General features: G+C 46.2%; 1 non-coding gene across 1 annotated transcript; it reads right to left on the bottom strand.

Moving 5' to 3' along the window:
- Positions 1-7,272: 7,272 nt before the first annotated feature.
- LOC123616867 (U6 spliceosomal RNA) lies at positions 7,273-7,377 on the bottom strand. The gene has a single exon (XR_006724902.1). It is a non-coding gene; the product is annotated as a U6 spliceosomal RNA (small nuclear RNA).
- Positions 7,378-14,553: the final 7,176 nt, after the last annotated feature.

Genomic DNA, 14,553 nt, shown 5'->3' with positions numbered 1-14,553 from the left:
TGCTAAGGGACACTTTGGGCACAAAAGTGATTCTCCCCCCACCCCATTCCCTTCTACTTGAATCTCGGTGTTCTTACCGTTTGTAGCCATTTTTGTGTTTTGTTTTTGCCACTTTTTAAAGGCTCATGGCCCCTTTGTTGATCAGCAACGTTTAGTTACATCATGCCTGATGGTAAGCGTGATGATGTGTCACGGAACGCCATTAACACAGGTGGAATCAATCTTGTCAACTGGACAACTTAACTGAGTACTTTTCAAGTGTGTACTGTGTTCCCCGGGATCACGGAGGAGACAGAAATGTCTGGACCTTGCTCACAAGCTGCTTTCAGCCTAGTTGCAAAGTAAGATTTAAGCACTTTGAAGTCAGTGTCACACATTTTCATACTTGACTGTAAGTATAGTCAGCGTTGGGGGAACAGTGAGATCCGGGTGGCCTGGAGTAAAGTGAGGCAGGTCGGTCTGCACGAGGCCTCGCGCAGGCGGGAAGAAGGGACAGCAGAGGGACGACAAAGCCAAAGCAGGTTTAATCGTCGCTGTTCTTAGGGTTTTAGTGTTTTTAACATAAAGTTATGGACAGTGATTAAGAGGATTTAGGTTTTGATAAAGTATCTCCATGGGACAAAATTCAAGAAAGGCATGAGATTTTAGAAAATTTTTTTTTTTAGCTGAGTTAGACATCAGTGGTCACTCAGTCTTACCCTTTTTATAGGAGTAAACAATGGGAAATTTATAAGAAGGAAACAAGTTAATAATGAAGAGCTTCACTTACAAAAAATGGGAAGGAATAATTTAATCCTTTAAATACTTTTGATCATTTCTTAAAATGTCAGTTATGTTCAGAGTATTCATTTAAAGAACATCAGAACTGCTGCTTGGGTCCGTGTGGCCCAGAGTGACCACGTTTATGAACTACATGAAATAGAACACAGATAGCAGGAAACCAAAGGCATGGTGCCCCCGGCGTGTGGTAGTAGTACGGCTTTTCATTTCCAAAGCAAGATTCTGAGTGAGAAGAGGTGGGCTAAAACACAAAAGCCATCTTTTATTGAGTACCTACTCTGCCAGTCCCATCTGATTTTACCTTCAAAACTGAAGCTTAAAGAATTGTCTATCATACAAGACACACAGTTTGTAGGAAGTGAATTCTGGTACATCCGCCTGATTCCAAAGTCCTACCACACTTTCTCTCAAGTCCAGTACTTAGGAAATGCAGATGTCCCCAGGACAGAGGAGGGCTGAGCTTTCTCTAGAAATCTCACGCCTTAATGCTTGGAGGGGACTGTATGTCTTGCTGTTGTCTGATTTAGTTGAAATATAGTTGATTTATAATGTGTTGGTTTCTGGCGTACAGCGCAGTGATTCAGTCATACATATGTGTATGTTCTTTTTCACTAGAAGTTATTGCAAGGTATTGAATATAGTTCCCCGTGATATACAGTAGGACCTTGTTGTTTATCTATTTTGTGTATTTTGTATCTGCAAATCCCAAACTCCTAATTTAACCCTTCCTCCCTTTCCCCTTTGGTAACCATAAATTTGTTTTCTCTGTCTGTGAGTCTGTTTCTGTTTTGTAAATAAGCTTGTTTGCATCATTTTTTAAGATTCCACGTATAAGTGATAGCATACGGTATTTGTCTCTCTCTGCCTGACTTAACTTCACTCAGTGTGATGAGCTCCAGGTCCATCCATGTTGCTGCTGGTGTGTGTATATAGACCATGACTTCTTTATCCATCCTCTGTTGATGTTGGAGGGTCCTGTTGAGAGGTGAAGTCCACTCAGGAGCCCTTCACAGAGGCCACAGTTGACAGGCATAGAAGTCAGAAGAAAGATTAGGAGAGGAAGCTGTGAGGTCAACGCCCAGAACACACATACCTCCACTAGAGAAGAGAGAAGTGACTGAGGGCTGGGCTTCTCAAAGGATGCGTTTCCCTGGTGTCTGGCTCTTTACCCGTGTTTTTGGAAGGTTCCTGTTTCTCATGTTTTCATAGATGATGCCTTTTAACTAAATAAGCTTCTGTTTTTATTAGTTTTGTCGTAATTCCATTTAGCAACAACCAGAGCTGCAATCTCTCGTTTCATTAGCCAAGTTCAACAGATGACTGGTCATAAATTAAAAATTATCTGCTTAATTGAATGCCTAAGAATCACTCTGACCACCTTCAGTATAATTTTGAGGTACCCTGAATTGGAAGCTTATCTCCGTCCATACTTCTGGAGTGCCCTCACATTCCACTCTCAATGCCAGTTTTAGATTAAGAGTTTTTGCAGGGAAATCCCTGAGAAAAGTCCAGGCTTGAGGAAATCGGGATCAAAATCACAGACTCTGGAGGAGGAACTGACCCACCGCCCACAGGGCACCAGCCCAAAGATGCATGTTTGACTATGTTCCTCAGCCCGGCACCGTCACGTTGTCGGCCAGCCTTGGGTTGGGTTTGGATGGGTTTGCGTAAGTTCTACCCTGCCAGTGTCCGCCTCTGCCCTTTCCGCTTCTTGTTTCATTTGCCATGTATCCTTCCTTTGCCCCAATGCTTTTCTTCTCTGTTTTCTTTCTCTCTTTCCTCAGTCCCTGCACCTGCTGCCTGCCTTCCCTCTCTCTCCTCTCTCCAATCCCCCTGCCTCACTTTTCCAGTTAGTTTACCTGATGCTCATGCTAAGGCACTCGGAATCATTCCTAATAAATAAATATGTGCTTCTCAGGCAGATTAGTGCAAGCAGTGCCCTCCCACAGTTCTCGAAATGACTCAAGGTGTTTGAATTGCTTATTTCTAAACTGTGAAAATGCTGTTTTATTTCCATGGATTGCTTTGGCTAGCAACTGAGCAAATAACCCAAAATTGAAGACCGATTTTTAAACACGTCATTTTCCCTTTAGATTTATAAATAACTTCACCTTACAGACAAAAAAAAAAAAAAAGTACAAAAAAATAAAGTGACTGGGAATGGAAGGTAATTACGCCCAATTCAAAAACACTGAATGGACATTTTAGAAAGGGGTGCTCTGAAACAAAGCTTCTTTTGTCCATATTCCTGCTGTGGATCTTTCCCCAAACCCCTCTCCACCTCAGCCCATCATCCCTGATAGAAGGTGTGAAAACCGCAGCGTTAAAATGCTCTGTGCACTAGAATGCAGATGCCTCCTTAGACGAGCCGGCCAAGCCTGGGACACACTGACGCACAGCGCATCATCTGCCTCTAGGTGGCGCTGCTTCCCCACATCGATGAACCACAACCAACTCGGCACGCAGATTCACTCCTACGGTTCCGTTTAACTTCATCACCTACATTACTTGGATGTATAAACATAATAAACATATATTATCTACGTTTGCGTCTGTTCTTACTCTATGAGACAGTTACCCAAAGGCTGTGTATGTAATCACAAATTGAACAGTATATGACTCACTTGAATTCCACAGTCCAGCATCCTGACTTACATATTTCCCAGCCCAGCATTTAGCTAATGTTCCCCAGGACACCCTCCCAACCTTTCTACTAGACCCCATGGCCTTCTTGACGTCACAGGAGCAGTGACTTACTCATTCTCCACAATACTTTGACATAATTGATACTCAGCCAATATCTATTGGTTGCATGATATTGATTGAGCCAAATCACCTAAGATATCCCCAAGTTCCATGCACAGGTCCCGGCTTCCCCGAATAGGAGAAGATACTAGAAGCACAAATTTGAGAGCTCTGCAAAGAGTAAACTCCTCCCTAGGTTCAAATAACCTGGATCCAATCAAGTTTAGTCACAAACATTCAATTTACTTCCACGTGGAACTTTAGGCAGAAAATGTATCAGCCTTGGGTGGAAATTAGAGCCATGATGGGTAACATGTGCAGCCTTTGTAGTGTGTGGCTCTGCAAGTCACCAGAGAAAGAGGCTGACGGACAGAATTCCAGCTCACATCTGACTGACAGCGGCATCAAGGGAACTTATATGGACAAGCTTTCACGATTCTGTGGCATCACCTTCTGAGATCAGAGATGTGTCCCGGGACTTTGTTTCCCTTAAGGGTAAAAAAGTCATTAAATAGAATCCATGAACTTATATCACCTTTTCTGACTCCATTTATGCTTAGAGTTTTCTTATCGTGTCAGTTCTTAGGGTCACAAATGCCGTAAATGGACCATGCTGCTGAATAGCATCATGCCTCTTTTTGTTTATCCAAAAATTGAATCAAGATTCCAGAAGCACCTTTAAATTAAGATTTTCTTCAACTTGATGACTGAGTTAAAGGTCAGTGTATTCACTATCGATTATTTTATAATTTTATTCATTTTAATTTCTACTCATTTATTTTCAAGTGAGTAATTTGTTTTGTATAGCTCACACATAATAAATGCTGGAGAGGCTGTGGAGAAAAGGGAACCCTCCTACACTGCTGGTGGGAATGCAGTTTGGTGCAGCCACTGTGGAAAACAGTATGGAGACTCCTCAAAAGACTAAAAATATGATCCAGCAATCCCAATTCTGGGCATACATCCAGAGGGAATCTTAATTCAAAAAGATGCATGTGCCCCAATGTTCATGGCAGCACTATTTACAATAGCCAAGACATGGAAGCAGCCTAAATGCCCATCGACAAATGACTGGACAAAGAAGTTGCGGTGTATTACAGGATCTTTTGGTGGCTCACAGCAAAAGAGAATGTGACAATGGATGTATGTATGTTCACGTATAACTGAAAAATTGTGCTCTACACTGGAATTTGACACAATATTGTAAAATGACTATAACTCAATAAAAAAAAATGTTAAAAAAATTAAAATGCAAACTAATACCAAAAAAAAAGAAGTTGTGGTGTATTTATACAACGGAATACTACTGAGCCATAAAAAGAATAAAATAATGCCATTTGCAGCAACATGGGTGGACCGGAGATTGTTATTCCAAGTGAAGTAAGCCAGAAAGAGAAAGAAAAATACCGTATGATATCACTTATATGTGGAACCCCCCCCCCAAAAAAAACTTATTTACAAAACAGAAAGAGACTCACATAGAAAACAAACTTACGGTTACCAGAGGGGAGAGGGGGAAAGAGGGTGGGAAAGGAAAAATTAGGAGTTTGAGATTTTCAGATACTAATATATATAAAATAGATAAACAAGTACATACTGTACAGCACAGGGAACTCTATTCAGTACCTTGTAGTAACTTATGGTGGAAAAGAATATGAAAATGAATATATGTATGTTATGTATGACTGAAGCATTGTGTTGTACACCAGAAACTGACACAACATTGTAAACTGACTATACTTCTATTAAAATACATATATATATATATATATATATATATATATATATATATAAACCAAGAAAACCCAATCATTTGTTATCTCTCACAGTTTCTGTGGGTCAGGAGTTTGGTGGTGGCTTCCTGAGTATTTTCTGCTTTGAGACTTTCATGCGGTTGGACTCAGGTGTTAGCAGGGGTGACAGTCACGCGAAGGCTCATCTGAGGCTGGAGACCTGCTTCCAGGGCGGCTCCCTCACCAGGCTGGCACAGTTTTGCTGGCTGTGGGCAAGAAGCCCCAGTTCTTTTCCACGTGGGCCTCTGCACAGAGCTGTTTGAGTGTCCTCATGACACAGCAGCTGGCTTCCAGCAGAGAAAACCATCCAGGTGTCCCAGTCTGCGATTTTATGACCTATGGCCGGAAGTCACAAGCAGTCGGGGCTGCGGTGTTCTGCGGGTCCCACAGGCCAGCTCTGATTCGTGGGCAGCCTGCACGAGGGCGTGATGACCAGGAGGCTTGGACTAGAGGAGCCGTCTGGGAGGCCTGCTACCAGACACGTCTTTTCAATACGCGTATTTTATGACCCCGCCATGTATGCAACATTTGCACAGAGGAGGCAGGGCATCATTCCCGGAAGCATCTATGTCTTCCTTGGAACTACCCTGGGTTTTCAAATTGAGAAACTCCAGTAAAAGTCTTAAAAGGTGACCTTCTCATACAGATGGAGTTAATCAACAAGGTGCTGCTCCCCCAGTGCCTCTGCCCGATTTGAGTGAGTCAGAGGCCCCATCGTTTCCTTGCTGTATCACCTGTCTCCTGCTTCATAACAAACTACCAAATGCAGAGGCTCCAAACAGCACGGCTTTACCATCTCACAGTTAGCTGCTGTGGGTGGAGAATTTGGCACAACTTAACCAGGTCCTCTGGCTCAGGGTCTCTCTCAAGGCTGCAATCAAGCTGTCGGGCTGGGAGCCACATTCAGCTCAAAGTTCGACTGAGACAGGATCAGTTTTGCACAGGCTGTTGGACAAAGGGCCTCAGCTTCTCACTGGCTGCTGCCGGGAGGCTGTCCTTTTGGCCACACCAGCATCTCCACGGTGCAGACCATCACAGAGCAGCCGATGTCACCAAAGTGGGTGAGTGAGAGAGAAAGAGAGAGAGCTAGCTGGATGGAAACACAGCCTTTTGTTACCTAATCTTGGAAGTGACATCCCATCACTTTTGCAGTATTCTATTTTTTTTCTTTTCATATTTAAAAAAAATTTTTTTTATAATTAGGTTTATTCGTTTATTTTTAGAGGAGGTACTGGGGATTGAACCCAGGACTTCATGCAAGATAAGCATGCACTCTACCGCTTGAGCTATACCCTCCCCGTTTTTTTTTTTAATTTAAAAAAATTGTTTCTGTTTATATTAATAACTTGTTTCTTCTTACTTTGTTTGCCATATTCTCTTCACTTGAAGCAAGGCAGTAGGTCCAGTCCACATTCAAGGAGAGGGGAGTGCAGAGGGTTGAAGGCTGGGATCACGGGGACCACGGGCTGCCTCCTGTACCCACTACGGCCCCTGAACGAAGGAACGTCTCTGCCCTGCACATTCCACCCCGGTTCTACTAATCCCCGCCCTTGGGACCAATTCTATAGATAGACTAACCTGGGGTGTCTGGAAACCGTCATGGGAAAAATTCTCTGTCCTCTCACCAGTTTAAAGACTTCTTCCTTTTTCTCAAGAGAATACTTAAAAAAAAAAAACATAGTTTTTCATATTTCAAAAGTCATACAAGCTCCTTGTGGAATTCCAACAATATCAAAATATAAAAGCTATAAATAAAAGTCCCCTAACGTTCCTCCCACACCCCGGAGGTAAGCAGTGTTCATCTCGTGGTCTACCCCTTTTCCCAGTACACGTGCTAATGTCATATTCTCGTTAAATTACTAAAAAAAAGTTATCAATCTCTTCTTTAGGTTTTTGTTTGGTTTGTGTTGTGTCTTACTTAACCCAGTAGCTTGGCCATCTCCCATTTTTTTTTTTTACGATGGAATGCATCACAAATCTGAGTGTCATCTTTGCACAGGGGCCATGCTAACCTTCTCCGTGTTGTTCCAATTTTAGTACATGTGCAGCCGAAGTGAGCAGCTGGCCATTTTTTAATAACAGCATGTATAGATCTACCTCATTCTGTTCCTGTACACATGTATCATAATTTATCTAAAATTTCCCCTATTGGTGGTCACTTAGGTTTAAAAAAAGTTCTTACCTACCGTGCTTATTATAAACAGTGCCACAGTGTGCATATGTGGGGCTCCAGAGGGCGGGTATTTGCACATTTGCGTATTTCAGCAGAACAGGTTTCTAGAAGTAGAATGCTGAATCGAAGTGTATTACAAGATGTTCTCCAGAAAGGTTGTACCAATTTCAACTTTCCCAAAGCTGATAGTGAGTGTTTTTCAGAGGGCAGTCCCTGCATGATTTGGTCTGTTGCCTTTTACAGGGACCCAAGACCCTGTTCATTGTGAGAACATCTCAAAGCAGTGGAGGAAAAGTTGTCAAAAATCATGGCTGCAATCAGAAAACCTCAGATTAGTTCTCAGCTGACTCTGGTTCCGATTCTGCTTGGTGACTCTGTGCTAGTACTTGACAAGGAAGTGTAGCTGTGTGAACCTCACCCACACAGCTCAGCCCGCACCACAAGCAGGGTGACTCTGAAGTGTTCCCACAAGACCCAGCTCCTCATCTGGGGCAGGACATTCACATGACTGATGAGCCCAGAACAGACCACCAACACTCCCATCTGGGACCTCGCCGAGGTCAAGTGGTCATCAAGTTCCCTCCCCAGCAGGTGGAAGGGACCCTGCAGGGCCTCTGGGCTGGGAAGTTTTCTTGATGGAGTCTTGCTAACCCTGCTATCTCAGCTGAGGTGGGAGGGGCTGAGGAATTCAAAGGCCAGACACCCTTATAAAAGCTGGCACACAAGGTCAGACCATTTTGTGCCCCAGTTTAGGCTGTATTTGTCCCAGTTCCAAGACTGCACTCACGATCTCCCATAAAAAGGGGGCACTCTGGGTGTGATGGCATACACGGGTAATAACTCACTGAGCTGTATGCTTCACATGTGTACATTTTACTACATGCAAACCACATTTCAAAAGAGAGAAGGGAAGGAGTGAGGGAGGGAGCATAAAAGAGAAAGAAAAAGGGGAAGATAGGAGAGGGAGGGGCAGTAGAGGACAGGGTCCCAGAGTACATCTGCCCGTCCGTCCGAGCACACCCCTCCTCGGGATGTGGGGAGAATGAGGACCTAGGGAACCGCTGCCCTGGGTTCCATCCTGGACCACGTGAGCCGCTGGCGCTGGCCTGAGCCCTTTGCTCAGCCATGGGGCATCCACTGGTGAGAGTCAATTGTACAAGGGATGGAGTGTCAGGAGAGCTTCTCCACAGCAACGTATGGCGATGTCGTAGTGCAAAGTGTTAATGGAATATTACCGCCCCCCACCCTCTCTTTCATTTCATGACCTTTCCCCACATTCCTATGGAGAAACAGGAGGCTGCCATTTGTCCCAGAGAAGAATTGTCATGGTGGATCTAGAGAAGAAAGCCAACAAATTGTTGTCTTTTAAATTCAAAAGCAGCGGCCCTTATGTAACATGGAAATACAGGGTGGAGGGGTGGAGAATGCTGGCTGAGTCAGTCTACTACACTCTCCACCAGTCCTCCCCCTGCCAACCCTCTCTTCCCTGCCTCCACCCTCCCATCCCCTAGAAGATCAAGAAGGGAGAGAGACCAGTTGGATGGGGAACTCACAGGAGAGGCACTGAAGACCACTATCTCCTGGAAGCAGCTAGCTTCAAAAGGGAGAAATGACAGCCCCCAGAAAAGTTTGGAAATATCAAACTAGGGGAACTTGAGTAGGTTTAAACTTGAAGTGTCTGAGTATGCCTGGAACCAAATAAGACTATGTTTTCTGCCACCAGAAGAAAAAGCTAAAAATAGAGAGTTTGGAAAAATACAGACTTTTTTTTTTTTTTTTGCATCTCTATTGGTGGGAAAATGAATATTTGCCACAAAAGTACAATTTTTTGCAGTGGGGGTTTTTGCATTCTGTATCACCCTTATTGCAAAGATGCATTTTCCAAGCCTAGAAATCACACGTGTGTCCTAACTAGGACCCATAATAAAAGAAAAGGAAAAAAAGAAGAAAAAAAGATAGTTATGGCTCAGCTCTTGTCCTCTGGAGATTTTCAGCCAGAAGGTCAGCTCAGACATCAAATGAGAAAACAGAAGGTACTAGATTTCCCCTCTCTCTCTGCCAAGAAAGATGTTCCCCAGGCCCCTGTGCCCAGGCCTGTCAGACCAAATTAGGAGAAAAGAACCACATGACAACGAGGCTCATTTCACAGCCCTTTTTACTTCCTCATCCCTGAGTGTGACTCAGAGGACACCCAGGAACTGGATGAGAGAGAGAGGGTTCAGTTCTCTGAGTACCACCGAAGTCTGCTAGAGGTCAAGTGAAAGGAGGCACTATGGATACAGGCTTCTGCAGCCTGGATCCACCACCTGGACACCTGGCCCCCTTCCCTCCCTGCCCTCCCACCTCTCCTCACATTCCAGCCTAACACTGGCCTCCAGAAGACGTGGAAATGTCCCTGCGCATGGGGGGCTCAGTTCTAAGAGCTGAACTGGGGGATCGATTGGCCAAAGGTAACAGATGGGGGTTTTTTTTGTTGTTGTTTAGTTCAAAGGGAGCAAATGAACCTAAGACTCTATGGTTTTATCTCCCCGAGTGCGTGCTTGGTGAGCGGAAGCATGGAGTAATCAGCTGAAGTGCAGAAACCCCGCCTTGGGTAGTTGGCTGAGTGCTTGGGAAATCGTTTCTGAAGCAAGAGCAATAATGATAACCAATCAAACACTGGCTCGAGATTTTGCAAACCGGACCCGGAAGAATCATTTGAGGTCTAGACAGGTGTTGTAGTGTCACATGTTATGAGAAGCACAGGAAATCTTTTTGAGAGCCAGCTGGCTGAGAGAAAGTCCAAAGAGAAAAGGGAACCCCTCTGGTTCACCGAAGATGGCATGTCGGAACAGCCAAGCTGTTGGAACATTTTAATTCTGGAAGAAGGAAGAAATCATTTGAATACATTTGTCACATGTAGGGGTTTTCAGGGCAAGGCTCTTGAGCCGGACTTTGCTTAAGAGGACGCTAGAGTGCGCAGACTGGAGCTCTCTGATTATCTGAGGACTCCGCTAAGCTTGACATCAACCTTGGGTTTCGAGTCTCCATTTCCTTCTCTCAGTTAAAACAACGAGTATAGAGACTGATAAGAAAATGATTATTAAATGTAGCTTAGAAAACAGCTAACTCAGTGGTACAGCGTCGTGACTTTTTGCCTAAACAAAATAGAAGTGAATTGTTGGACTTTGAACTGCTAAATTTAAAACACGAACGTTTGCCTTAAAAACAGAACCCAGAGCCAATTTGTTAACCATTTTCCTAGAATTGAGCAAAAGTATCCAATTTTTTTAAATGGAGGTACTGGGGATCGAACCCAGGGCTCCCGTGCATGCTAAGTGTGCACCCTACCACTGAGCTATTGCACCACCACCACCCCACCTAAAAGCATCTGATTTTTAAAGCTACCTCATGGTCAACTAAACACATTTTTTAATTCCTCAGAACTCTATCTTGAAAGAAAAAAAACAAAAAACAAAAACCCTCTGGTAACTGACACTGTTTGTCGCCTGTTCCGTGCTCTTCCTTGAGCCTGGTAATCAGGGCCCTGCTGGGTTTCTTGGTCTTCCAGCTGGTACCCAGGTTGCTATAGAGATGCTAGGAGCAGAATCCAAAGTGAGCGGTTGTCTGAGGAGTCCCTGCTCAGGGCCTGAAAACAGCTCAGTGGGAGCTTCAGCAGGTGACACAGATTTTTCCAGAGTTAAAATGAAAGCCCCAGCGAGCAAGCATTCACCTGCTTCCTCCCCAGGCAGAGACAATCTAGTTGTTAAGAGGTTGTCTCCAGTTGACTTTGGCCAATGACCTCAGTGTTCCTTTACTGGAAGTTTCTCAAAACATCTCAGGAAAGCTAGGGGTCACCAGATCCCCAGTCCTTCCCACAGGGCCAGTCTGCTCCCTGCCCAGCTCTCTGCCAGGGTGCCCCAGCCTGAGCCAGAAAAGAATTCCAGACCCCTCGGGTGGCCCCGGGGGATCTGAGAAGGTACCTGGGCCCAGGGCAGTGGCTAAGGGGGTGGAGCTGCGGGCCCAGGCTCCTTCAGCTAAAATGGGCTCCAGGTGGAGGCCCACGGGGTCGGCGTCTTGGGAGACGCAAGGACCACAGCAGATAAGGGAAGAACACAGGGTCATGCCAGGGGCTCCGGATCCCAAACGTCTCAGACATTTGTTAAAGTTCTGGCTTTTATTTTTTTTTTTTTAATATTTGCCTTTATAGAAACTTGTTAGAGGTCACAAAATGAGGAAACATTTCTAGTATATATTTAAGCTTTTAAAAAGTTAGGAGGTCAAGGCCGTGATGCAAAACCTGCTTGCATGTGTGGCGGCCCTTGTGCTGATGGAAGCCCCCACCCTCGGGCTCCCAGCCTCCCCTGGCCCAGCTGCTGAAGCCCGGCCCGTACTGCCCTGTGTCCTCTGCCCTCAGGCCCAGCTGTCTCTCACTGCTTCTCCCATAATTCATTTCGCACTGGGGAGACTCAGCTTTTGATGGACTGACACATCCGAGGCCGGAGACTTTAAAGCAGGAAGTGAAGCTTTTGTTCTGTGTGGCCAAGGGCTTGAGTCTATCTGATTGTGGCTCAGAACTTGAGGAGACCTCTAAAGGTCAAATCGCTCCTGGCTTCTGGACAGGAGAGCACCGCTCCTGGAAAAAGAGTCCCCGCTTTTGCTGGGTTTTGTTTGCTGTTTGCTTGTTGATCGGGGGGCGGGGGGGGCAAAGTTTGCAAGTGAACTGTCTTTGACATCCTTTGGATTCTGGGAAAGAAAACTGCTGCCAAAGCAAGAATAAGCGAAACGCTTCTGAGGGGGCCATGGCTTTCCCTCTTCCTTACTGAGCAGGGACTGCCTTTGGAGTCAGGCAGAACTGCGTCCTGACCCTGGTCATTTACGTGCTCTGTAACCTTGAACAAGTCCCTTAGGCTGAGACCCCGCTCCTTTTACTGTCAACAGGTTTTTGCAAAGAGTGAGTAAAAGGACTCACGCCTAGTTTTTGAGCTTTCTTGGCACGCAGTAGGAGCTCAATAGAGAATGACCGAGGCTGTTGTTATTCGGATTAGTTGCCAGCGCCCCTCCTACCCCGGAAGGTGCCAGCCTTTGCAACTACAGCGGTTAGATGCATGGGGAGGGGGGGAGCGTGCAGATATGGAATTGGGCTCGTCTCGGGGGACCCGCAGTGGCAAACAGGCAGTCACAGGGTACACAGTGAGGGGGGACGATGGAGAAGGGGCTGGATGGGTCCTGCTCGTTTCTGACAAAGTTCTGAGAACGCAGCCCTCTGTTCCCCAACCTTCTCGAGGATCAAGTGGGAACACGGGTGGACCTGTGCCCTCCTCGCTTTCACTCACCTACAGGGGGAGGGCTTTTTGGTGGGTTGTTTCTGTCATTATGCCTCTTCCACGTGCACAGTGCTTGGGAGGCACTTCCGCCTCAAACTCTGTGCCCAGAGGGGAGGAGGTGCACGTGGAAAACGTCTGCCTCAGACCTGGGCCCCTGGCAGGTGGGCTCTGAAGACCTCAGAGTCACTGCTGCTTGTCACCGAGTCCTTCTCTGCGACCCCAGGCGTTTTCTTGGATTACTTGGTGAAACTGTGGAAAAGAGTTGGGGTTGATTTAACCTAATTTAGCTGCTCAGTTCTGTTCAGGAAGCAGGCAGCTAGAGCTTCTGCAGCAAGAAGGAAAACACCATTTCGTCAGGGGAGAGGTGTTACTTCAGAAAGATGCTGGAACCCGCGTGGGGTTCGAAAGTGCCAGGCAGAGGCGTGGGGGCTGCACCCAGGGCGGCACCACGCCCACCAAGTGTGGAGCTCTCCTTCCTTCGCAGCGTTGATGAGAAAGCAGCCACCCCTTGTCCCCTCGCCCCCTGCTTATCTCCCCTGCGCCTCACACCCTGACTTCTGCCTCCCCTGCATGGCAGCGGCTCTGCCAGAGCCCTCGCCTTGGCCCTCAGCCTCCTCACCCGCTCCTTGAAGTATTTCGCCTCCTGACACGTGTGACCGCGTCGCCCTGACTCTTTTCTTGTCTCGCTGAACACTGTCTCCCTCAACACTTCACAAGCCCCCCCTGCCTCAACTAGGAAAGCTCTCAAGCTCAGCCCTTGTTTTCTTAAAGCCGTATCAGCCCATCTCAGATTTGTGTTCTGCAGAGCCAGTATGGCCAGGAGTTACCGGTACAAAGCTGTGGGAGCAGACGGATTACCTCTCCATCTTTTCCATCTCCTGTGGCGGCCATGGCTGTGCCAGCCTCGCCATCACTCTGGCTGGAAACACCAGGGACTCCTTTATCTTTGATTCCTCCTCTTTTTCATCTCCATGTGCAAAACAGATCATCTTTGGCATTTATTCCCACCCTTCCTCTCTTCCTGCAGCTAGCTTGGCATTATTATTTCTTGCCTGGAATATTACAGTAGCTTTTTTTCTTTTACATGGAGGCACTGGGGATGGAACCCAGGACCTTGTGCATGCTGTCCTCCACTGCTGAGCTGTACCCACCCCCCTCCAACAGCTTCTTAATATGTTTTCTTGTCCAGATAAGAACCACTTCTCCAGGCTCAGAACACCTTATTCTCCCATCTTCCTTCCCAATGGACAGGGATGGAAGGAGAAAGCAAGAGACGGTCTGGAAGGACTGTGGCTGCAAAGAATCGACGTCTCGCCCGCAGCTTGTAAGCAGACAATCCACAGAGGGAGAGAAGGACGTACGAACAGCTCTGTTTAATGGAAAATTACACTAGATTCTAAAGCAGGAAGTCCACTGTTTTACATAAAAGGAGATTTTCACAGCATTTAGTGACACTGGACGGAGTGTCTTGAATTTTATGGCTTTAATTGTACCTCAATGCAATAAAGCATTCTGCAAAGCTTTTGTGTGCTAGAAATTCTAAGGAGAAAATGGCTACAGAGCTGAGAGCAGACAAACCAGAAGCTGAGAGAAATCTGCTTGGAGTTCGGACAGAGGTAGGGTTGAACGTCCGAGGGTCCAGCTGAAGAGGTGGTGCCCAGATGCTGTGACGCTTATGGTCCAACCAGCCAAGAATGGGAGGGCGAGGATGCCACACAGAGGTTCAGCACCCCAGGGAGCAGGCAGAGGCTGCGTG

This window comes from Camelus bactrianus, chromosome 21, assembly GCF_048773025.1.
Source record: "Camelus bactrianus isolate YW-2024 breed Bactrian camel chromosome 21, ASM4877302v1, whole genome shotgun sequence".
Taxonomy (NCBI): Eukaryota; Metazoa; Chordata; class Mammalia; order Artiodactyla; family Camelidae; genus Camelus; species Camelus bactrianus.
The sequence above is the reverse complement of the archived record's forward strand: the minus strand, read 5'-3'. Positions and strand labels throughout refer to the sequence as shown.